This window comes from Felis catus, chromosome D3, assembly GCF_018350175.1.
Source record: "Felis catus isolate Fca126 chromosome D3, F.catus_Fca126_mat1.0, whole genome shotgun sequence".
Classification (NCBI taxonomy): domain Eukaryota; kingdom Metazoa; phylum Chordata; class Mammalia; order Carnivora; family Felidae; genus Felis; species Felis catus.
The window spans coordinates 15,689,403-15,715,310 of NC_058379.1; the positions used below are offsets into that span (position 1 = coordinate 15,689,403).

The following is a 25,908-nucleotide window of genomic DNA, read 5'->3' on the forward strand; positions in this document are numbered from 1 at the left end:
GGAACTTCTGTCTCCCTCTCTGTCTGCCCCTCCCCCGCTCATGCTTTCTCTCTTAAAAATGAATAAACATTCAAAACAAAGAAGAAAGGAGGCTTCCTGCCTAAGGTCCCGCCACCACTTACTAGATATGGGAACTTGGGTCAGTTATGGATCCTCCAGCCTCTTTATCTTTTCGAGATGGGAGTAATTACCTCTACCCCACAGCACTGTCATTCATTCATTCGTTTGCTCAACATTATTGAACATCTAATATCAAGAATCATGTTACATGCTTGATATATACTCAGGAGAACAAACTGGGCATCGTCTCTGACCTCAAGGAGCTTCCTGTCCTGGATTAAATGAAATTATTTGTATAAAACTTTTAGCACAGAGCCTGGCAAATAAAACTTGCTCAATTAAAGTTAACATCATTGTTACTATTACTACCATGGCCCGGTCAGGATGTAAACACACATATCTTTGCCTCTGAAATCCTTTTTAATAAAATAGGGTTTTGTAGGGGCCCGACAGGAGATGAGGCTAGAAGGGGACTTAGGGATGTCCAGAAAAGACTTCAGACGTCAGGTTTTTAATATGTACAAGAGCAACCTGCAATCCTTGTGCCTCCCAAGCATTTTTTAGGTATTTTCACTCTCTTTCTCACGATCCATCCAAGCCAGATGTATTTTTAAATCTCCATAAACATACCCCTCTCTGTGGCAATAAATGTATTTTCCCTTGAATGTGGACCCCGTGTGTTTGATTTGCCTGGAAAGGTGTGGAAACCACCCAGACACGGTGCTAATGGGATGTGACAGAACTCGCAGCTTCCCCGGGCCTGGAAGGAAGAATGTTGACGAAGGAGAAGCTTAATGAGCTTCCACCCACATTTCAATTATCCTAACAAGCTGCCAAAGGAAGGCCTGTTTGCAGTACCGTGTTCTGGAAAGTTTTGACAAGCCCAGGAGGAATCTATCCGGGCCGGAGCTGCGTATGTCTAGGGAAAGAAAACACTCTTCCTCTGGGAGAGAGGATGACAAGGCCAGCTGGCAGTCAGCTTTGTCACCTAGTACTTGAGGGGATCCTTCTCCAACACGACACCCTCATTAGCTAACCCAGTACAACTGTATCAGCTATAATGCCACCACCATAATGCCACATAACAAACAGCCACGAAACCTCAGTGGCATATCATGACAATTTTTAATCGCATGTCAGTGGGTCAGCTGGGCACTTCCAGTCATCTGAGCTGAGTATGGCTGAGTTCATACATGTCCCCGTGGTCAGGTAGGTGGCATTTTGCTGTTCTTGGTTGGGCTGCCTCGCTTGCCTGGGGCAACTGGGCTGACTCAGTATTTCTCCACACGACCTCTCATCCTACCCACGGGTTTGTGCATGGAGGAGCAGGAGGGTCCTAAGAGAACGGCCAACATTATTGTGCAGGGTCTCTTGAGCCCAGGCATGGGAAAGGCATGGCGTCACTTCTGCTGTGTTCTATTGGTCAAAGCAAAAACAAGCTTAGCTGATAGAAGGGATGACAAAGTCACGTGGCAGAGAGTAGCTACAGGAAGAACACTGATTGGGTCCATCAGAGCAGTCCCACAACAAAATATAAATAACAAGCACCATTACTGAACAGCAACTCGAGGCCTGTTTTATGTGTAGGAGGATGTTAAACTGGGACGCTTTGGGTCTTGAATTCAGCCAAAGCCCAAGAGTAAGATGAGATGTTCAAACACCTGACATCTCAGAGCAAGATGCTGGCCTTGCAAAGATTCCCCAGGTGAAACTCGTTTTGTAACCCTTGATCCAACACCCACCTCCAGGATATGAAAACGTTGAGTTGAAAACTGGGGAGAGGATTTTTGGAGGGAGAAGTCCAGTGTGAGGTGATTCTCTGCCCCACTTGACAAGGGGAGAGGCAGTTACCCTTGTCTTGTGAGGGGAACTTTCAGTAGGTAGCTTGAGTCTGCTGTGTGTTTCCTGGAGTCTAGAGGGACCAGCCTGACTCAGACCTGAAGAATGTACAGATTAGCAGACTGTGGCTAGAGCCTAGCAGGATTACAGGATGAGGGGAAGGGGTAGCAGTGGAAGCAGGTGCCAAAGATGTATGTGTTTCCCATGAGTCGAGTAGATAAAGGCATCTGCTGAGGTGAAGGCATGTTAAAAGGAGCTCCCTCTGCCCAAAAGACGCAGAGGGAGGCACTGATGTCTACCACTTGGCATGGGAGCTGGGAAGGACAGGGGGAAACTGAAGAATCCCCACCATGTCAGGGTACTGTGCCCCGTGGAAGGCAGTAGAGGGGGACCCAAAGAATCCACAATGCACCTCAAAGAAGAGACTTTTGAACACCTGCTGAACACAGAGAACTTTAAATACCTGCCAAGCAGTTTGTGCCAACACCAAATCGTGGCAGTACTAGCCACAGAAGTTCTTTCCTGCCCTCGTCAATTGCCCCTCTGCTCCCTCAGGCCATTGGACAGCAAGCAGGAAGGAGGAAGAGACATAGGGAAGCCAACCTCCTTCCCCAATGCCTGAGCTGAGTAAGAGGAGACACAGAGCCGCTACCAACCCCCACAAATACTATGCCTTTGAACTAGCAAAAAGATGCCACCTGAAAGAAGCTTTATCTCCATCTGTCTGAAATTTGCTCTAATATACTCTAACAGTTACCTGTTAGTGTCTAACAAATTTTCCCAAAACTTTGTGGTTTAAAACAACATTTATGATTGCCTGGTCTCTATGGGTCAGGAGTCTAGGCACATGAGCTGGGTCTTCTGGCTTAGGATCTCTTACCAGATTGCAGTCAAGGTATCAGTTGGGCTGTGATCTCATCTGAAGACTAGACTATAGAAGGATCCACTTTCAAGCTCACTCACATGGTTGTTGGAGGCTGTTGGCCAGAGGCCACACTCTTCATTCCTTGGGCCTCTCCATGGAATAACTCAACATGGAAGCTTGTATCATCAGAATAAGCAAGAAAAAAAAAAAAAGCAAAGAGGAGAGTGTCAGCCAAATGGAAGTCAGTCTTTTATAATCTAATCTCAGAAGTGACATCCCATGACTTTGAATGTATTGTATTAGTTAGAAGCAAGTCACTAGGTCCAACCCCAAGGGTAGGAGATCACATAGGGTATAAATATCAGGAGGGAGATAATTAGGGGTCATCATAGAAGTCTGCTTCCACACACACTGAATTCATTACAGCTACACACCACGCCATTGGCCAAAAGTCTGTTATAATAAACACACAGATCTCTAGTGTCTACAATATGAACACTACCCATGTCCTATGTGCTATGCAACCTACCAACCATATGTGGTTGCTGAGTGGAGATGCTTTAACATTGTAAAAACATTTTATCATGGAAGTTTTCGACCATTTCCGAAAGTAAAAGAAATAATAACATAAAATCATAACATAAAAGCGGCCATTCTTGTTTCACTTATGCCCCAATCCGTTCCCCCAAAGCCCCCAGTTGTTGAAAAGCAAATCTCAGACATCACACTATTTCATCTTTAGGAATTCAGCACGAATTTCCACGTACCCAATTTACCATGACACCATTAACAAGAATCCCCCAATTTCACCTACTAATTCAGTCAGTGTTCCAATTTTCTCCAACTTCAGAAGGGTCTCTTTTACAGTTGGTTGGTTTGGGGGGAAGCTTCGACCCAGATTTTAAACCATTACTTAAGAATGGGCATTTCAATTACTGAGACGGAACTATCCTGAGGGTGAGAATGACTGCCAGGCATCAGTGTGGAAAAAAGGAAGGCTTCTTTTTTTGCAACTCTATCACATCCCACTTGTTCATCAGGATGGTGACACATAGGTTATCTGAAATCCTCAGTGTAGTCCATCGAGGTGGGTGTCAGAATCCTCATTTTTACACAGGAGAAAATGTAGATGCAGGAGAAGGAACTTGCCTCAGGTCCTGCGATTACTTGATGCAGCCGATGCCCCAACTGAAGTCTGTCTGACCTCCCCAGGGGACTCTGGGAGCTGGCTATAATACTGTCATAGCTTCTAGGACAGGAAGATATCGCGAATGCCTTTTTACGGGACCATACTCTCCCTCATGAAGCCCTTTTTACCTGATGTCGGCAAGAACCAAACCATATGGGCTCTTAGCCTTTGTTTCCTAATATTCAGCACAGAATTGGGTACATTGCAGGTGCCTATATATAAATGTAGCCCATGTAAAGCCTGGCTGTCCTGCTTCAGCCCTGAAGCCACCATAGCATAGAACCCCATGCAAAGAAAACCCCATTCTGACAGCCAGACAGCAAGTCCGAGGAGCAAAGTCATTCCACTGGCCCAGCCTCATCAGCTTTAGCTCCTTGACAATGGGGGCAGCTTGTGAAGGGAGCTGTGGCTCATGGGGGAGTGAGACAGATTCATGTCCCCACTGTAGACATTCACCTGAGAAAATGTGATTTTCTTTGCTTTCCCAACTAGGTGTTGGGAAGAATCTGATGGAGAAGCATTATTTCTTTTGATGGGGCAGCTATGGTCAAGTGAATGGTATTCTTCCATTCTGGAAAGTCTCTGCAGAAGCAGGTCACCTGGCTCTGGAACCATCCATACACCCCACCCTCTTCTCTGCCTGACAAACTCCTAATCCTTCAGGGCTGGACACAAATCTCATGTGCTCAAGGAAACCTTCTCTGTCTTTCCAAATAGAGCGTCACCCCACTCTGGTGTACCTATCCCATGTTTGTCGGTCTGTCTTCCCCTCCAAACTGTAAGCCTGATAAAGCAAAGCCTGTGTCTGTCATACCTGGAACATAGTAGACAATAAGTATTTGTTGACGGATTGTTGCTTTTTATTAAAAAAAAAAAAACCCACAACTTGAAAACTGCACTTACTGAATTACTGAAACTCGTATTAAAAAATACCACGGAGCCCAGAGGCATTCTCTCCAGAAAACAAAGCAAAACTTGAAATTTACTTTCTTCTCCCCACTGCTGTCCCCACCAAAGTCCTCTCCTCTATTTGGTCAACTTTTTAAACTCTCCAAACCTAACCAAGCCAGGGGTTGGTGTTCACCATCTTTCTCTTTTGATGTAGCCTTTTCTCCTATAACTAACTTGGCCCTTCTGTCTCTTTTGAGTTCTTGCATTCACCTATTACCTAGATCCCAGAGAGCAAAGAAGGCCTCGAGAGTGAAAATCAGCCTACCTCTTTAGAAGGTGAGACGCGATTATAAACTCCTGAAGACACAAAGTTTTGGCCATTTTGTTACCTGCTATGCTCTCAGCGCTTGGGGTAGTGCCGATCACATAGCTGGTGCTCGATCAAGATCGTCACACGTTTTTGTAGTTGCTAAGAGGATGGATGAATAAATAACAAGAGGTGTTTCGAGAGAGACAGGAAGCAAGGGAAAGATGAACAAAAACACCAAATTTTTTTTCCCGCTGTTTGGAGGTCTAAGATGGGATGTTTGCCTGAAGAACCAAGTAGCCATAGCTGGTAGGACACAGTCCCTGGTCATTCTCGGACTTGAAGGGCCGTCTGCTGCTGAATCAGCAGGAAACAGCACTGGAGACGTGGGCTAGGTGCAGCTTGGCAGCGTGGTAGCAATTTAGCTGACAATTTCCTTCTATGTTTCAGCATAATTGAATTAGCATCCATGGAGACTGTCTCCCAGACATCGGCAAATGCAATACCGTGGAGCAGGCGATGCAATTCATCTGGCATTATGAGGCATTGAATTGCCATCCAATCCCGCACCTCTCCTCGTTGCTTTGTGTGTGCTCGTTAGAGGAAATTAGGTGGATGCGATGAGCCTGGGAACAATTAAAATCTTCCCACTTAGGCGATTCCCAGCAGCGGTACCCAACTTCTCTTGATAAGCACTCAGGTTTGCTCAGCTAGCGTGCACGCACGACTTTCTGGATGTGCTTTCTAATTCTGAGCAATGGATGACAATTCATTTTGCTTCAGATAGGGCTGTGGACTGTTAGGACACAGAGGAAAGACAACTTACCGGGACAGCCATGATATGAACCAACCAGAACAGCATCTGTAAATGGACAGTGCCATGGCCGGGAGTCTTGGGGCTCAGTCCAACTGGGAAGAGTATTGCTCAATATGAGTCTATGCAATGGGACTTGATGGTGGACCACAGACAAGGGCCACGAAGACAGTACCCAACACAGCAAGTTAAGGTGAAAAGTTGGGAAGATTAGGGGCAGGATGAGTGGGGACTGAAGAGTGGCATTCGGGCAAATGGTTCAGAAGCAAGGTTGTGAACATTAAGAGTGTGCTCGACTGAACGTACTTTGAGGCTAGGGGTGGCCACTTAAAGGACTGTGGTTTACTGGGTAGAGGGAATGGCTGTCAGCTGCTAGGGAGCAGAACGGTATGGCAGAAAGAGCAGCTTTTGGAGAAACATGGATTTGAGACTGAATACCGGTCCTGCCATGTTTGACGGTTAAACCACTTCACTCCTAGGGTCTTCTGCCTCCTCGATAGAGAAAAGAAGACATCTATGTCGCAAGGCTTGGAGAGGCTCAGGGTTGTGCTAAGTGATACTGGAGGTATCATATGCATAACAGGACTTCTGTCTTGGCTTGGGTTCCACCAGAAAGGGACTTTGAGATAAGGATTATAAGGACTGGAGTGCAAGCAGTTTCTTCGGGAGATGATGGAGGGGAAGCGGGAGGAGGAAGCCGGGAGAGAAAGAAGCCAAGGAAGTATTCGTGGTGATCAAGCCAGAGAGCACTGTGAGCACCAGAACTCATCCCATGGGGAACTCCGGGATCCATGCAGAACACAGGTCTCAGAATTAGCTTAGTGAGGGATCTGGAAATTTTTAAAACCGACTCCCATCAGTCATTTGCTGAGGGCTGTTCGTTGCCTAGAGCTTCAGGTCTGCCTTGGCAGTGGGCAGACTTGCCTTCCTCATCTTCAGAGAAAGTCCCCAGGCACATGGATGCTGATACAGGCAGAGGGAAGCTGGGCTTTCTGCTCTGATGTGGTAAGTCCTGATGGGGTTCTGACAACTTCTGCCGGTGGGTGATGCATTGTCCCAATTTGGACCGGGTCCCCTAAGCAAGCCAAGAATGGAACAGCAGGTGCCAGTGTTCCCATGTTCCAAAGAGAGGTGCTAGACCTCCAACAGGGGTGGCAAACTATTTCGTGACCCTTAGCCTCTCACCAAGTTCCGGGAGAGTAGGGAATTGGAAGGGGGCTTTCATTAGCATGGATGGAATGACACTGATCTCTCCCCAGCCCCATAGGGCAAGAAGGGCTGTGTTTCCCTCACCGGAAGCCCAGAGGGAGGAGCTTAGGAGGGACACACGAGAGCATGATTTGTGTCCTCTGAAGACTGGAAGCCCTACAGGCTGGAGTCTGACTTGTGCCTGAAGGATCTAAGGGACACAGGCAGGCTGAAGAGGCAGCAATTCTCCCACCAAAGCGTTTTCCTTGGGGAAGGAGAGAGAGAGAAAGCGCTGACCTGGGGATATTTGAAAGATGCTTTGCCTAACAAGGCCCTCCGGAGGAATGATGAGCACCCAGGCCATAGAGATGGACCGCGAATAACCAAAGCCAGAGGGAATGTCATTACTGGACAGTTAGAGCATTTCTTTTCTTTTCTTTTTTTAATTTTTAAAAATGTTTTATTATTTATTTTTGAGAGAGAGACAGAGACAGAGTGTGAGCGGGGGAGGGGCAGAGAGAGAGGGAGACACAGAATCCGAAGCAGGCTCCAGGCTCCGAGCTGTCAGCACAGAGCCCAACACGGGCCTCCAACCCACGAACCGCAAGATCATGACCTGAGCCGAAGTCAGACGCTTAACCGGCTGAGCCGCCCAGGCGCCCCTCACTGTACAGGTTATTTAGAGAAAGTATCCATCAGGTGTTGTATATCGAGAGCATCTGAAATGTATTAATAAATAGCAGGTCTTGTCATTATGAGCTGGGTGCCTGGGTGAAAGTTACACCAGAATTCAGGCTGTCAGAGCTAACTCCCAGGGTGTTAAAACTTGCTGATCAGCCCTGGGCTGTACCAGCTCCTGGCCCAGTGGGAGGAAATGAATGACAGAGACCAGGGTCCGTGTCACCAAGCAGAACATGAGGGGTCCCTGCACCCCACCACTGCTGTGGGGCATCAGGCCCAGGTAGGCTACGTTCGCTGTGTTCATGATGCTAGCTCCTGGGAGGGCATCTTGCTGGTTCCCACTGGACAGCAACTGTAGGAGCCTTGCTCATTATTCTTCCTGAAGCTAAACCTCAGGATGGACTGAGGAGGGCAGTGAGGGTGGGAGCCAGGACTGGCTGCCGCCTACAGCAGCATCAGAGCACATGGCAAACTGCTCCCCTGGAGCTCAGATCCCAGGCAGGTGCTGACAAAATAAAATCAGAACTGAGACAAAGGGATTTCTACGCACAACCTGTGCATTTCCAGCCTTCTTTCGTACTGGAAAGCGATGGAGATGTGCTTTCTCTCCGCATGCATCACGGATCCACGGGAAACTTCTTCATTGAGCTATAGCTCTTTGTTCTGCAGGACAGGAGCTCCTTGAGGGCAGGGACGGGGTCTCAAGTCCTTTTTGTGTCAACCAGGAGGAGTCTGTGAAGCAACCAAAAGCATTTATTTGGGGTCTTCAGGATTGCAAGCCAGGAGTCAGACTGGACAGACCTTCCAAGAGGGGAGTGAAGGCTCACCAAGGCAAAAACCACAAGTTTGCTTAATTTGTTTTGAAAGAATTATGACTGGTGCTGAGAGAGTCAAACTATCTACTACACAATTGGCTATTTAGTTAACAGAGGCTACATTATCTCTATTTTGACTGACTCTCTTAGCAATGTTTATTTCACTTTGGAATCTGATTTGGCATTTGAATCCCAGGAATCTAGCCTAGGGCTGGATACAGGAGATTGGGCTTTAAATTCACACAAATCCTGGTTTGAATCCTAGCTCTGCTACTTACTAGCTGTGTGACCTCGGGTAGATCACTTCACCTCTCTGAGGGTCAGCTCCCTCATCTGAAACATGAAGATAAAAATACCTACCTCCCAGTTGGGGGGAAACAGAACCATATTTAATGTGCTGGTTCCAGTGACTAGAATGGTAGCTGCCATCATCATTATTTTCTATTGACATTGTCTCATTTCCTCACCGTTGTGTTCAGACATTTCTGCTTCTCTTATAGAATTCAGTGCAAAAATGGCCAGGTCTTTCATCTACTCAAAAGACGTTTCCCATTTTTGGTAAAAATCCTTAGTGACACAGTCCACAGACATTGTCAGAGCCGAAAATACTTTTTCATTATCAGATAAGAAGATCCCTTCTGCAGTCTCCTCATGCTCTAATTCTGCCTCCAGTTGGTCCTGAGGGAAAGTAATCTTGCATGACACTTCAGCTTTACAGCTAAAATCAAATTTAGCATCCCAGTTCCCAATGGGGCAAACCCAACATTTTCACGTGCTTCCCACATGTCAAAGAGAATAGACGCATCTTTTGTTTCAAGCCAAATTTCTCCAGGTCGGCTTTCTACATCGTAGTTTATTTGAGCCTCCGCTCTTCCATCTGTGAAATGGAGCCAGTGAGAACGTCCTCTCTCATAGGGTTGTTCTGAGAATGGATGAATGGCCAGAGAACTCAGGTTAGTCACACTGTTGCTTCCACAGACCCCTGCTGTGTCAGGGAGGAAATCTGTGGTTCCAGTCCACTGTGGTTGTTGGCCAACTTTCTGTCCAGACTCCATTGGATCAAATTTGCTCTGTTAAGCAAAACCGATCAACTTGGACACTTTTTGTGAATTCTGGCCAAATACCCCCAACTGTTCAGTTTTTGCTCTCATTAACCTTAAAAATTAAACTGTCAGTTATTTTCGCGGCAAAAATGGGTTTATTTGGAAAAAAAAAAACAGAGAATCACAATCCCACACAAGCAGGCTATGGCAAAACCACAAACAAGGGCCCAGAAGGAAGCAGAGGAACCTCTTTTATAGAGGGGAAGGCGAGGGGTGGGGGCGGTAGTTGGAAGGGCTGTTGTAAACAAAAAGTCCATTGGAGTAAACTGGGGGTTTGAAGTGTACTGGCTTCTCATTGGCTGAGCTGTGACTGTCTCTCATTGGCTGGGCTGTTGCTGAGGGAGGAGAGAACTTTTCTTCCTCCTTTAGGATAGTAAAGTACTATCACTTGTAACTGTCTCTCATTCTGTTGGGTTTGCAATTGATTCTAAGTAGTAGGGTGTGAGAGCTCCCCCTGCTGGCCGTCTGACTCCATTTTAAAGAGGTTTCCTTTGATTAATCTTCACATTGTTGAACCAACAGAACTCTAAGCTACAGAAAGAACGTGGAAGTGAAGCTGAGTGCTTTAGAGGAGTGGAGGGGACAGGCCACAGGGTGTGGGTGGGAATGGTTAGGGACAAGGCTAAAAGGAAGCAGGACAGGGCCGTGAAGGTGAAGCAGCTGGCTGCCAAGTAGAAGTGCTCTAATTCTCTCCTAAGCATCAGGGAGTGATCAGAACAGAAAAGGGTGCCTACCCCTTGTCCGACTCAACTCAACCTTGTCCGACTCAACCCCACGTGGCAAAGTGCATCTCTGGCATGGAAAGTGCCCAGAGAAGGAAAAAGGAGGGTCAGAGAAAGTAACAATTGCAGCTACCACTGTCTGAACGCTGTGCCTGCATCTTGTATATGGCATCCACTCACCCCTCCCGAGAACCCAGCGAGGTGGGCATTATTATCCTCATTACACACAGATGGCCCTCCAGCCCTGAGAAGTGAGTTTCTCAACATCCCCCAGCTGCCTCTTTCTATCTGCCAGGCCTTTCATGTTTCCATCATTTATTCAATCTTCAACAATCATTTACTGAGTGTCAAACCCCCGTGTCAGGCGCTAGGCAGGTTGGTATCAGGAAAGCAGAGAAAAGGGAGGATTTCAGATGACGAGGTCCGGGGGAACAGAAGCCCAAAGCCAGAACCAGGTTTTGTTTCTTGCAAAGTGCCTGGAACAGTGGCGCCAGCAGCCTGTGCCCAAAGGCAATCAGACACAAAAGTAGAGCCACAGCCCCTGGCGGGGAGGGGGTGTCACCTCATCCTATCAGAGAGAGGTAACTGTCCTTGAATCAAAGGCTTCCCAGAAGCACCCCTAGTAACAACAATCAGCAACACTGATTATTGAGCAATTTGCTTTGTGCTGAGCAGTTTATAGGCTCACTTCACCCACACCAGCCCATTTAACCGTCACAGTGACCCTAAGAGGCAAGCAGGGTAACGGTCCCCATTTAACAGATGTGCTGAGGCCCAGAGAGGTGAACTCACCTGCCCAAGGGCACATAGATCTGAAGAGGCAGAGCTGAGATTCAAATCCAGCTCTCCCCAGTTCTAAAGGCTGCTTCTGAACCTCCACAGGCCCGCATCCCTCCCACAGCCCTGCAGTCACGGACTCACCCCTCTTCTCTGTGGATAGGGGCTGACCACCCCAGGAAGGCTGTAGCAGGTGAGGGCTGAGTGGCAGGGAAAACAGCACTCGAGCCCTGCCACTTAGAGCTGTGCGACCTCCTGGAGCCTCAGTCCCTTCATATGTAGAATGGGAACAGTATCATAGAATGGCTGGAGGACTTCACATGTGACCTCACCCACAGGAAGTGAGCACACTGTCCACACTCCACCCCTCTTAGGGGCCTCCCGTCCCATCGTCATGCCCCACAGGAAAAACGAAGGCAGAAGTCCCTGAAATGGCAAAGAAAAGGCCGCAACTCTTCTGCTACCACTAGACTGTGGACCCTCGGGAGGAGCCTCGTCTGTGTTTCCCACGGGACCGGTCACGTGACAGGTAGGGTTGCTTCTGAAAACGCGCATGCGCGCAAGCACACACACAGCGCAGGAGGGAAATACATCAACAGGGTTCTCCCCGGTTATCTCTGAGTTCCGGCACCTTATCTTTCTTTCTGCTTATCTGCATTTTCTGACTTTCCTATGATGCACATGTATTATTTGTGGCATTATCTGAGATCTTGAAAGACATACACCCAACTAGTGCTATAGGTTACCTCTGGGAAATAGGGATGAGAAGACCTGGTTAATGAGGGGAGGTCTGGGGGGGGGGGTTGTTTTTTGTTTTTCTTTTACTTTATGTACATCCCTACTCTTTGCCTTACTTTTATAATTTGTTTTGAAAGAACGATATAAGCCACGTGGCACATGACGGCAGAAATAGCAAGAACATCACATGAGAAAGACTTGCCTTCAAATGCTGGCGAAGAGTAACCACTCTAAATCTCAGAAGTTCTCCATCTGTAAAATTGGGGTTAAAATGCTGTTTTGTCAAGTTTGTTGTAAGGATTAAAAATAAGGGCGCCTGGGTGACTCGGTCATTTAAGTATCCGACTCTTGATTTTGGCTTAGGTCATGATCTCAAGGTTTGTGAGTTCGAGCCCCACATCTGGCTCTGTGCTGACAGCATGGAGCCTGCTTGGGATTCATTCTTTCTCTCTCTCTCCCTTTCTCTCTGCCCCTCCCCCACTCATTCTCTCTCTCTCTCTCTCTCTCTCTCTCTCTCTCTCAAAATAAATAAGTTTTTTAAAAAACTTAAAAAAAAATAACCTGTGCATAAAAACCTCAGCATACAGTAAGTGATCAGTAATTGAAAGCAGTTATTAAGAGCTTTTGGTCTGTGCTTTTATGCTACATAAACAGGTGCTTCTCCAGGAACCAATATGGTGAAAAATAAACCCTTGCTAAGCACCCAATCAAAATTCTGCATCTCACTACAATGAAACACATTAGAAAATGTAAGGTACGATCTCAAGGTACGATCTCAGGCACGATCTCAAGGTTGGTGAGTTTGAGCCCCATGTCGGGCTTTGTGCTGACAGCTCAGACCTGGAGCCTCCTTGGGATTCTGTGTCTCCCTCTCTCTCTAACCCTTCTCCGCTTGCACTCTGTCTCTCTCTCTCTCAAAAATAAATAAGCATTAAAAAATTAAAAAAAAAATAATATGTGAGGTGTGTCTGAAATAAAATATCCATCTACACTGTCTAGTATCAAATTTGAGCCCTCAGTGGCCAAATATACTCAGTGGTCAGTGGTAGATCTTGGACTTCTCTAAGCTGGGCAGAAAAATCTGGAGTGTTCTGTTTTGTTGACTTTTATTTTGTTCTTTTTCTATTCCACCACAAAGCCTTCCTCTGGCTGGAAAATTCACCAAGACCCCCTCTGCCTCCCCAGAATCCCACGAGGAAGTGAGATTTGCCCCGGACACAATGGTGGAGCTGAGCTAATCTCGTCTTACATCTTTGGGAATTCACTTGCCTGTTGACCCAGGTGCCCTACACATGCTCACAAAAACCTTCTGCCAAACTTCATTAGCCATTGAGGCTTCGGTGCCGTTATTCTGAGCCCCTTATTTTCTGGCATTAATTTAAAGCAACATTTTCTCACCTCCTTTGGCGTGCTTCCATGAGTTGGAGGCTTAAAAAAGGAATTGCCATGGATTTTGTCACAAATTGCCTAAAATCAAAATGTTTGGTTTCATCTCCTATTTCATTTCCAAATGATTAGCAGCCACCGCCTGGAGCACCTGTTAGCAGGACTCTGAGATCATTCCCAGGCAAAGCAAAACAACCAAACAAAATAATCAACAACTGAAAAACACCACAGCCTTATCAGTTCATGGTTTCCACTAATGAGTTACTGATGTCTGTCACGGGCATGTGCTCAAGGACTGGTGACAATATCTGACACGCCAAATCGAATAAAGCATTTTTTTTTCTGTTCACTCCAAAGAAGCAAACTGGTGGGAATTTCATGTGGTGTGGCGTGACCATTAGAACAACTATTATTTATGAAGTGCCCCAAGAGCTAGGGTTTTTCCCGTACACAATACATCTTAGAACAACTCCTCAATTATCAGGACGGTCTTGCTTGCAAGGGTCAGACAACCAACCCACACCAGCTTAAGCAAAAATAGACTTATTTGGGCTCATGTAACTAAGAGGAGAACTGAGGTCAGCAACAGGCTCCAGAAACTTCCTCTCTCATGTCTCATTTTTACTTCTATCTATCTGTCTTTGCCTATTGGTCCCATTTCCTCCTACTATAGACAGGCCTGTTCCATATGAAGAGGAACATGGCTGCCACGTTCCCAATAGGTATAAAATGCTACTTTCTCCCAGCATGTGTATATCGGTTCCCAGGGAAAACTCTGGTTGGACTGTTTAGGTCGCATGCCTCTCTCTTGCAGCAATCACTGTTTGTGGTCAGATGATTTGGCCAGAATTGGGTTATGTTCTCCTCCTTTTGACCAGAGGTCTGTGTCTGTTCATAGGAGAAAAGTTTAAAAAGCTTAGTAAGCGGATAAAAATAAGGCACTATGAACAGTTGGGCAGGTTTCATGCTGCACAAGGGTGCCAGCTGAGGGGTTAAGTAGGAAATAAAATCCTGCCTGTGCTCTACTCAGCCAGCCATGCACCCTGGCCCCCAGTACATCTGCTGGAAGAAAGGATGCCTTTTTCTAATTCCTGCAAAGGTGTCACAGGGGTAGCGGCGGCTTTGGACAAAAACAACAGTTACTGTAGGCCACTACAAATTCTAGGAAGTAAATAATGATTACCTCTTTTTTTTTTAATGTTTACTTATTTTTGAGAGAGACAGAGACAGAGCACAAGCAGAGGTGGGGGCAGAGAGAGAAGGGGAGAGACAGATCCGAAGCAGGCTCCAGGCTCTGGGCTGTCAGCACAGAGCCCAGCGTGGGGCTCAAACTCAAACCATGAATGAGATCATGACCTGAGCCAAAGTCGGACACTTAACTGACTGAGCCACCCAGGCGTCCCAATGATTACCTCATTTTTAAGATGAGCAAACGGAGGTCCACAGAGGTAAAGCGACTTGCCTAAGGCTATATAGCAGGCAACGCCAGATCCAGGATTTGAACCCAAGTCTCTGGCTCCAAAGCCCATGCTTTCCCTGTAATAACTCATCAGCTACCTGTGGGAAGTGGGGGGTGGGGGCTCCCCCTCATACCTAATAGCATGAGGAAGAAGTGAGAAAAGTGAATTCCGTGTGCCTCTTGTCTCTGAAAAACCCAGCTATCCCCATGGGGATAATCTAACTAAGAAAAACAAGCCAAGCCCAAGACAAGACACTTCACAAAAACTGTTTGCAAACAGCTTGGAAGTCATGGTGTTTCCTTTAAAAAGGTAATTTCTTGCTTGGAACAGTGAGAAATTAGATGCAATCTGTTTTGATTTCTTCCCAATTTAGGACACGCTTTAGTGACCAATCTGAAGACATGCCAGCATCCTTCTGTCTCGAGGATATGTTAGTTTCGTTTATATCTCTGTTCATAAAGGACATCTAAATCATCCCACAGGAAAAGCGGCCCAGAATTGATGCAGCAGACATGGAGACAGACTGAGCTGCATCTTTCTGGATATTATTATTAATAAGAATAATAATAATTACCATTCACTGGGCATTTACTGTGTGTCATGTCTGATACTAAAGACATCCATCACCACACAGCCTTATTAGAAAGTCAGGGGAGGGTAATTTTGGCTATTCAACATCTGAACACCCTTTCTTGGAGGAAAATCCTCCATTGGGTGATTCCTGGCAGAAGCTTGACCTGTTCCCTCCACCAAACCAGAAGAAATCAAGAGTTCCACGAGCTCCCCTATATCCTTCCAGAACATTCCATGGTTGCTTAAGTTAACCAGTGTCTGTTTCCATTCTTTGCATCCAAGCATCCTGCTATATAAAAGTGTTCTTGGGGAGCCTGGGAGGCTCAGTCAGTTAAGCATCCAACTGTCAGTTTCGGCTCAGGTCATAATCTCGCAGTTTCGTGAGTTCGAGCCTCACACCTTGGGCTCTGTGCTGGCAGTGTGGAGCCTGCTTAGGATTCTCTCTCTCTCTCTCTCTCTCTCTCTCTCTCTCTCTCTCTCTCTCCCTCTCTCTGTCTTCCCCTCTCTCTGCCCCTCCCCTACTCAAAGTGTCCTCTCAAAATAAATAAATAAATAAACTTTAATAAACAAACAAATAAATAAAAAATCAAAGTGTTCTTATCCCCATTTTACCGATAAGACTCTGAGACTCGGAGAGAGCATAAGACTGGGTCAAAGAGTTAGAAAAGCTAGAGAAACGCAGAGCAGAGCTCCCTGAAGGCGTAAGAGAGGCATAATGTTAGCTATGAATACGAGTTGCATCCTCTGGGGGACCCCTGGCAAGTTATTTCACCTCTCTCTGGGTCTCAATTTCTTCATCCCCAAAATGCAGATGCCAGTAACACAGAATTCCTGAGAGCACTGAAAGAAGTCATCAAAAGAAAAGAAACCAAAAAGAAAAGAAAAACAATCATGTAGGTATTGCTCTCAACATCAGGTCTGGCACACAGAAGGTGCACGACACCCGTTAGCCGTTGTGTCTGTTGTATCTGTTATTATCGTTTGTGCTTATTAGCCTTTTTCTATCGTGTCACAAGCGGGGCTTAGCTGACCATCTAGTAGGACTGTGTGCTTTACCTTGTCATCCCTTTCACCCCCCAGAGACGCGGCTGAAGGAAAGCGGAGGGTGATTAATAAGCCCACCAGGAGAGGTATTCTACCTCTTGGCACGGGGGTGACTTCTGAAACCAGACATTCACTCTGGTTCTGTGTCTCAGGGGGACCCGAGCACAGACTGGCAGAGGCTCAGCCAGGGCTCATCGATCACGCTAATGACGATGGATTTCCACCCTTTGCCACTTGATCACCAGCTGCCCAGGGTTTTATCACCATTTCCCAGGGCAGAGCAGGCCACCCCCACCCCCCCCCCACAACTCCTGCCCACGAGGGCCTTTGTTTCTTACTCCCTGTCACCCAGAACAGAGCCAATTAAAGAACTCACTCATGTCTCCACCCTCCACCCCTTTAATTACAAACAGTGCTGAGAGTTGAATAACACAGAACAAAAGACAGATTTATTTACCCCAGGATATAAACAAGATTATCAGAAACAAGCATTCAGAAGCCCTTAGCTCCTGGGAGAATTTTAATTTGCTGACCCCCTGCCTTACAGAAATCTCGGGTTTTTTTTCACATAATTATAAAACCCCAAGAGTCTCGCCTGCTTGAGTTGTTTGTTGGCACACATTCACCACCCTGGCTCCTTGCTCTCATTGGCCAATCTTAAGTATCTCCACTGGGGCTTTAAACCAGGCTCTTTGGAGACAATGCAGGAAGCTTGAAAGAAATTCTCTTTTCCTGGTGAAATTGTCCTGTTGTGGGCCATCTAGGATGACCAAGGCACACAGACAGGAGCAGAGAGGAGGTGACGTTTCATTGGCTTTTGGTTACAAATCATTTAAACTCACACTGAAATGGCATTAAGCCAAAAAAGGAACGTACCGGCTCCTGTAACTGAAAAGGTGACCATTAAAGCTATGTTCAGGTACAGTTCAATGCAGGGGCTTCAAGCATGTCACTGAGCTCAGGCTCACTCTATACCTCCTCTCACCTGTGTTTCTCTGTTGGCTTCTTTCCCTTGGGAAAGAAGGTCCCCAGTATTCTCAAGTCTCCAACCTATCAACTCCTAGAATTGAGTGCCACTGGATCAGTTTTGATCATGTGCCCACACTTGAACCAATCACTGAGGGAAGGAAGAAATACACTGATTGGCCAGATCTGGGTCACATGCCCAAGGCTGTATATGGAGTATAAGACCAATTCTATTTGAACCATACAGACAAGGATGTCAGGTGGGTGAGTCCCCAAAGAAAACTCTAGGTGCTGTACCCAGAAGATGGGAGATGGATGCTGGGCAGATGAAAACAATGGATGACCAACAGAGTATTATGCTGGGGTAGAGATTGTAGAAGACAATCTTCCTGGGGCAGCTTGGAAGTTGTCCTTTAGCATCTATTATGGGCTGAACTGTGTTATTCCCCCTCCTCCCCAGTTTATATGGTGATTTCCTAACCCCCATATAGAGGGGCTAACTCTAGAAGAAAAGAAAAGGAGTGAGCCACGTGGAGGTAGAAGGCAGAGAGGATGGGAGAGCATTCCAGGTATGGAAGCACTTGCACTTGAGAGGGTGAGGGGAGGGCTCGGGGGTGGGGGGGTGGTGGCCAGGTTAGGAGAGTGGCCCCAGATCTCTAGAACTTCCTTGGGTCTTAGCAAATTCCCTTCCTTACCTAGTTCTGTTATTCAGAGGCTTATTCATCCGGAAGCTGTTGAATATGCCCCAGATTCTACTCTGAGTACCTTCTGCAACACGGTTGCCCAATACAAATATAACACTAGTCACATATGCATTCTTAGATTTTCTAAGAGCCACTTTTTTTTAAAGGGAATTAGTGAAATTAATTTTAGTAAGATATTTTATTTCATTTAATATACAAAAAATATTGTCTTTTGACATGTAATCAATATAAGCACTGTTGAGAAATTTTGACATCCTATTTTTTAGTACTGTCTTTGAAACTCACATGTGTTTTATACTTACACCACGTCTCAGTTTGGACTCGCCACATTTCAGGTGCTCAATAGCCACAGGAGGCTATGGCTACTGCATTGGACAAATTCATCTCCAACCATCCAATGGGAGGAGGAAAGTTGACCTTGAGGAGATTCTTTTCAAGAGTGTAATAGCACAGTCCTGTAGGCACACATGGGCTAGAATGTGGGAATGTCATCCTGATCTCACTCTCATTTCTCTTAACCTCAGCCTAGGGGGAAAAAGGTACAATAACAATATTAAGTGTCCAGCAGAGAGCAAAGGGCCCACCATCTGCTGGTGGGCCCCCCCTTAAAGGAATGGAAATTCCCACTGACTGACAGACATCCTGGAATGAGGTCAGGCAATGAGGATGCAGAAAGGCAGCCTATTTCCATAGTTGAGCTATTGTCGATAGCGCTGCTATAAACATTGGGGTGTATGTGCCCCTATGAATCAGCACTCCTGTATCCTTTGGATAAATTTCTAGTAGTGCTATTGCTGGGTCGTAGGGTAGATCTATTTTTAATTTTTTGAGGAACCTCCATTCTGTCTTCCAGAGTGGCTGCACCAGTTTGCATTCCCGCCAGCAGTGCAAGAGGGTTCCACTTTCTCCACATCCTCGCCAGCATCTGTTGTTTCCTGAGTTGTTAATTTTTAGCCACTCTGACAGGTGTGAGGTGGTTTCTCATTGTGGCTTTGATTTGTATTTCTCTGATGATGATGGATGTTGAGCATCTTTTCATGTATCTGTTGGCCATCTGGATGTCTTCTTTGGAGAAGTGTCTATTCATGTCTTCTGCCCATTTCTTCACTGGATTATTTGCTTTTTGGGTGTTGAGTTTGGTAAGTTTTTTATAGATTTTGGATACTAATCCTTTATCTGATGTGTCATTTGCAAATATCTTCTCCCATTCCATCAGTGGCCTTTTAGTTTTGTTGATTGTTTCCTTTGCTGTGCAGAAGGTGTGGTATACACACACACACACATACACACAGAATGGAATACTACTCAGCAATGAAAAAGAATGAAATCTTGCCATTTGCAACAACATGGATGGAACTGGAGGGTATTACGCAAAGCAAAATAAGTCAGTCAGAGAAAGGTATCATATGATTTCACTCATATGTGGAATTTGAGAAACACAACAGATGAACATAGGGGAAGGAAGAAAAAATAAGATAAAGACAGAGAGGGAGGCAGACCATAAGAGATTCTTAAATACACAGAACAAACTGAGGGTTGCTGTAGGGGAGGTGGGTAGGGTGATGGTTTAAATGGGTGATGGGCATTGAGGAGGGCATTTTTTGGGATGAGCACTGTGTGTCATATGTAAGAGATAGATCACTGAGTTCTACTCCTGAAGTCAAGACTGCATTGTCTGTTAACTAACTTGAATTTAAAGAAAAAAGAAAAGACAAAACAAAAGGAAGGCGAACCTTAGGCTGGGAGGCAGGCGGGGTGAACTCCCATGCAGGCAATGCTCACAGGGTAGGGGGAGCTCTGTAAATGCCCATGGAGTTGGGTCGGTGGGTTCTGAGCGTGTTACCTCTAGGAGGTACACGGAACATTCAGTCTTGGAACATCCAGTCAAGTCAGCATAAAAGTTGCAGCCTGTTCTTGCTGCCACCATGGGCAGCAAGGTCTGTCCTGTGCTGGAGGGGAGACGCAGAGGGCAGAGCGGCAGCAGCTGGAGGCAGAAGGAAGGGAGCTGAAGCGGAGAGAGCGGTGCCTCATGGGAAATGTGAAGCAGTGGTCCAGAGAGCCGCACTGGCTGAAGTGACAAACAAGATGAATTTGTGAAACATGCATGTGCTCCCGAGGGATGACGGGGGAACCTAATTTCACAAAGGAAAGTAAAAAGAAAAGGGGGTGGAAATAGAAAGGAAGAAAGAGAAACTGGAAGGGAGAGAAGCTTCTAGAAATGGAGTGGGATGAAAAAGCCTGAGCATCACAATTAAGGCCTTAAAAAGAAGAGCAGCACCACAGACCGGTAAAATCTGGGCCCTGCTGGTGAATGAATAAATGAATGAATGAATGAATGAATGAATAAAAAAATCCTTGTGTCCAGTTGCTGGTCTGAGCCCTTTCCGTGCCTCATTTAATTTACTCCTCACGACAACACTGAGGCCAGTATGATCATTTCACTTTATGGATGAAGATATTGAGGCTCAGAGAGGTTAAATAATTGATCAAGGTCACACAGCTAGGAACTCATACAGTCAAGGATTGAACCTGATTCTGTTCTTAACTCCTACACTCAAACTTGTTAAGAGGTGTTCTGGGGGCGCCTGGGTGGCACAGTCGGTTAAGCGTCCGACTTCAGCCAGGTCACGATCTCGCGGTCCGTGAGTTCGAGCCCCGCGTCAGGCTCTGGGCTGATGGCTCAGAGCCTGGAGCCTGTTTCCGATTCTGTGTCTCCCTCTCTCTCTGCCCCTCCCCCGTTCATGCTCTGTCTCTCTCTGTCCCAAAAAATAAATAAACGTTGAAAAAAGAAATTAAAAAAAAAAAAAAAAAGAGGTGTTCTGGAGAACACCAAAAGGTCTCTGTTACAAAAAAACCCCACACACATAACAAAAAACAGGGGGAGAGGGAAGGAGGATGGGAAGTTTAACCAAATAAAATTGGAAAATGTGGCATATTGTCACCCACTTGAAAAGTCACAGAACACAGGCAGGAGGCTGTTACAGGCTGTTCTGGTTACCTATTGCTGTAAAACAAACCAGCCAATGATGGTTATTTTGATGTGCCAACTTGGCTAGGCCACAGTACCCAGGTATTTGGTCAAACACTTATCTGCATGTTGCCATGAAGTGGTTTTTTTTAGATGACATTAACACTTAAATCAGTAGACTTTAAGTAAAACAAATTAATCTTCCATGATACGGGTGGGCCTCACTCAATCAGTTGACGGTTTTAGGAGAAAAAAGACCAATCTCCCTTGAGGAAGGGACTTCTGCCCACAGACTGCCTTGGGACTCAGGCTGCAGCATCACCCCTTCCATGGGTCTCCAGTTCCCAGTCTGTCAGCTTACCCTGCAGATTTTGAACATAATATATTATGTTCAAAATATATATATTGTTAATATGTTATTGTTCTGTTTATCTAAAGCACCCAGACTAATACCTTATATATAATGTAGTATATAAGACTAATACCTTATATACATACCTTATACTTATATATAATTTATACCTTATAATACTAATACTTTATGTATATATAAAGTATATATATATACACACCTGTATATATACTGCATATACGTGTGTGTATATATATATATGTGTGTATATATATATAGATGTGTATATATATATATGTGTATATATATATATGTGTATATATATATGTGTGTGTATATATATATATATATATAATCGTTTTTGTTTCTCTAGAAGACCCAGACCAGTACACAGCCCAACCTTAGTGATTTAACTTTTTTATGCCCATTAATTCTGTGGCTGAGGATTCAGACAGGGCACAGCAGGGACCACTCATCTTTTAATTAAAAAAAATTTTTTTTTTACATTTATTTTGAGAACCAGAGAGGGACAGAGTCTGAGCAGGGAGGGGCAGAGAGAGAAGGACACTCAGAATCGAAAGCAGGCTCCAGGCTCTGAGCTGTCAGCACAGGGCCCGACGTGGGCCTCAAACTCATGAACGGTGAGATCATGACCTGAGCCGAAGTCGGACACCCAACCGACTGAGCCACCCAGGTGCCCGGGGACCATCCGTCTTTACTCCACCGTGGCTGGGGTTTCACCTCTGCCGCCTCCTCTAACAGCTGGAACTGTAACAGCTACAGCCGGGAGACGCAGTTCCCAGGTAGCTTTGCACTCACCTGTCTGGCACCTTGGCAGGACACCCAGAAGGGTGGGCTCAGCTGGGACTACTGGCCAGGGAGTACACCTGTGCCTGTCAGAACAGGGTGGTTCCATGTTCCAGGAAACAAGGTTGAAGTGGTATATGTTCTTTTATGATGTAGCCTAGGATGTCACACAAAGTCACTTCCACCATACTCTGCAGCTCTCAGATTCCAGGGGAGGGGACAAAGTCCCCACCTCTCAACAGGAAGGGTGTGAGAAATTTTGCAGCTAAGTTGTAAAACCTCCACAGAGGCCTTAAAGAAAAAAAAATCTGTTTAATCTTACTTAACCTGACTTTTCTCAAGATTCCACTTATCTATAGTCACAGGTGAAATTGTGCCCTCCTCCAAAATTCAGATGTTGAAGGGGCACCTGGGTGGTTTAGTCGGCTGAGCGTCCAGCTTCGGCTCAGGTCATGATCTCACGGTTCGTGGGTTCAAGCCCCGCGTCGGGCTCTGTGATGACAGCTCGGAGCCTGGAGCCTATTTCAGATTCTGTGTCTCCCTCTCTCTCTGCTCCTCCCCTGCTCATGCTGTCTCTCTCTCTCTCTCTCTCTCCTTCAAAAATAAATTAAAACATTTAGAAAAATTAAAAAAAAAATTCAGATGTTGAAGCCTTAACCCTCAGTATCTCAGAATGTGACCTCATTTGGAAATAGGGTCAGAGCAGATGTAATCAGTTACATTTAGAAGAGGTCATACTCGAGAATAGTGGGTCCCTAATCCAGCATGACTGTGTCCTTATAAAAGGGGGAAATTTGGACCCAGACACACACACGCACACGGGGAAAATGATATGAGAAGATAAAGGCAAAGGCCAGGGTTATGCATCTCATGAACCACCACATGCTAGGAGAGAGGCATGGAACAGATTCTCACCACCCTGAGAAGGAACCAGCCCCTGCTGACACCTTGATCTTGCACTTCTAGCCTCCAGAACTGTGAGGGAATAATACGTTCTGTTGTTTAAGTCACCTACTTCCTGGTTCTTTGTTACAGCAGCCGGAGCAAACTAATACTTCATTTGTGCTTTCACTCAGCCAAATTCAAGACCTTTCGCAGCACGGCCGCTGCTGACTGCCAATGTCAACTTCAATTCCCTTAGCTTCCCCTCACTTTATGTTCCCTGAAACTACATTTTTTGGTGAGGATTAAATAAAATAATATACACAAAATATCTAGTAAATGGGAAGTGTTCAATACACAGCAATCCCTTTCCTGCACCTGTCTGCCCCCTCCTGGTCATTCTGGCTTGTTCCACTGCCCTTGCCCCTTGGGTTTGCTTTGCTTCGTGGGCTCTGCATCTTGAGCCTCTCTTCCAGACACCTGAGCTGCCAGTCTCCCAAAGAGGCTGGAGTCTGGCTCCTCCATCCCTACACAAGCTTCTCCTTCAGGCTCCATGCAGAGTCCCCAGGCAGCCCCTAAAGGGGGGGGGGGGGGCTCACAAGGGCAAGCAGTGTGTCGGAAAGAGCCTTGGGAAATTTCTGGGTTTGATGGAGGCAGTGGAAAACAGGGAGTGTTGCATGAGCAGGACACATTGCTGAGCACAGGAGACTGTGCTCAATCTGGGCTCTAGTAAAAATTAGCTATATGACTTTGGGCAGGTCTCTGAGCCTTTCTAGGCCTCGGTTTCCAGATTTATGCAATATTCTCAAGGATCTTCTCTCCTTTATAGATACCTTTGTACAAATGGTAGGAAATTTGGTGTCCTCCCCAAGATTTCTGCAGACTCCCAAAGATGCTTCTGTTTTGTTCTTAGTTCCATTTAGGGATCATCTGGATGTGCCACTCATGGGGTCCCTTTGACACTGGGCCAGGCAGATGAGGCATTCAGCTCCCCACTCAGTCTCCAACAAACTAACTGCTCACATAAAGTACTTGTGTGAACAGGCATGTAGAGCGTATTTGGTGCCCTCCTCTGATTCTCCCAATGTGAACCCAATTTTCTGGAAACCACTCTTTGCCCACCTCAAACCAAGTAAATGCGAATGCGAGGCCATCTCTGGCCCCAAGGGTGAGCACATGATCTAGTTCCGGCCAATCAGAGCATTCCACCGCCAAAACCACAATGATTAAGATGGTCATGTGATCCTAGTCAGTCAAATGAGAATTATCCCTGGGCCTTTTTGGAAGAAACTACTAGGAATCAATTCCTGAGAATGAACTGTTAGCCTTAAAAATAAAACTGTCGGTTATTTCAGCAGCCAAAAAAATGGGTTTATTCAGGAATAGCAGGGGATTATGGTGCCGACCCGCAAACTACACCAAAACCATAGGCAAGTTCCCAGAATAAAGGGGAGGAGCCTCCTTTTATAGGGACAGGGGAGAGTTGGGAGGGCTGTTATAAGCAAAAAGTCCACTGGAGTAAACTAGGGATTTTGAAGTATAGTGGCTTCTCATTGGCTGAGTTGTGACCGTCTGCCATTGGCTGGGCTGTTGGAAGGGCAGGAAGAAAGCCTTTCCCCCTCCTACTCCAATAATAAAGTGCAACCCACCTGCAAGATCCCTCTCTCTTCCCGTTGGGTCTGTTTCTGACAAGGCGTGGTAGGACATGAGAACTCCCCCTACTGGCCTCCAGCTCCATTCTGAAGGAGGTTTCCCTTTCTCAATTTCCACAGAACCAAAAAAGCAAAGAAACGAGATATAAAAAGACACCAAGTGTCAATGACATTATTTAAGGCCCTGGACCCAGCCATGCCGGTGTATTCAATTTCATAAGCAAATAAACACTCCTAGCTTATTTTTCTTAATCCAGTCCGATTTTTATCTCTATCACTTGCTCCAAAAAGACATCGGATAGTAAATCTTACTGAAAACTTGAGAAGATAGATGAATGTACAGCATAGCAATGCAACTAATATAAATTCAATATCACCTAGTCTTGATCCTGCAAGTTCTTTGTTTTGCTAACTAAGGGTCCACTTCCCTCTGCCACAGTGACTCAATGATCTCCATTCCAAATTCCATTTATACCTAGCCTAGAGTGGTCCGGCTACGCCCACTGCAGCACCCTCCTCCTGCCCCCACAAGCCCTTATAAAGGTATTTCCCTAAAGAAAATTCCCTCCCTGAGGGGAATTCTTGTACCAGTTATTGAGAAAATAAAAATTTCACTCCTCCACCTACAAAATGAAGAGGCTAGACAAGACTTCCTCCTCATTCCATGCAACTTAACAACTCTGCAGTTCAAAATACAATAAAGCCATTAAAATTGTGGCCTAGGAGAATGTTTTTCGAAATGTAAGTCATAACCCATTAGTGGGTCTTGAAATCAATTTACGGGGTCATAACCACCATTTTTTTTTTAATGGAAAAAGAATAAAATAGGACAATAACCAGAGTACATCATACATAACAGAGGTGAGTAGTGGCTCATGAAACTTTTATTTCAATTGGAAACAGAGGTACCGTATACACACAGTACTAGATCATAGTTTCAAATGTATTTCTCACTGTGGCACAAAACGTATGAAAGCTAATGGTGTAAGTCAGTACTTGTTGACTGGGAGAGATGTCAGGCAGTTAAAATACATACATATATATACTTATTTATATTTATATATTTATATTCATATATTTATATATGTATATAATGTGATCTAATTTTTGCCAAAGAAAACAACA

At 45.7% G+C, this 25,908-nt stretch overlaps 1 long non-coding RNA gene across 1 annotated transcript; it reads right to left on the bottom strand.

The window, feature by feature from the left end:
• Positions 1–1,166: 1,166 nt before the first annotated feature.
• On the bottom strand, positions 1,167–22,650 carry LOC109493233. The gene is made up of 3 exons (XR_002147347.2): positions 22,262–22,650; positions 2,780–2,940; positions 1,167–1,476 (listed from the first exon to the last, which is right to left on the bottom strand). It is a non-coding gene; the product is annotated as an uncharacterized LOC109493233 (long non-coding RNA).
• Positions 22,651–25,908: the final 3,258 nt, after the last annotated feature.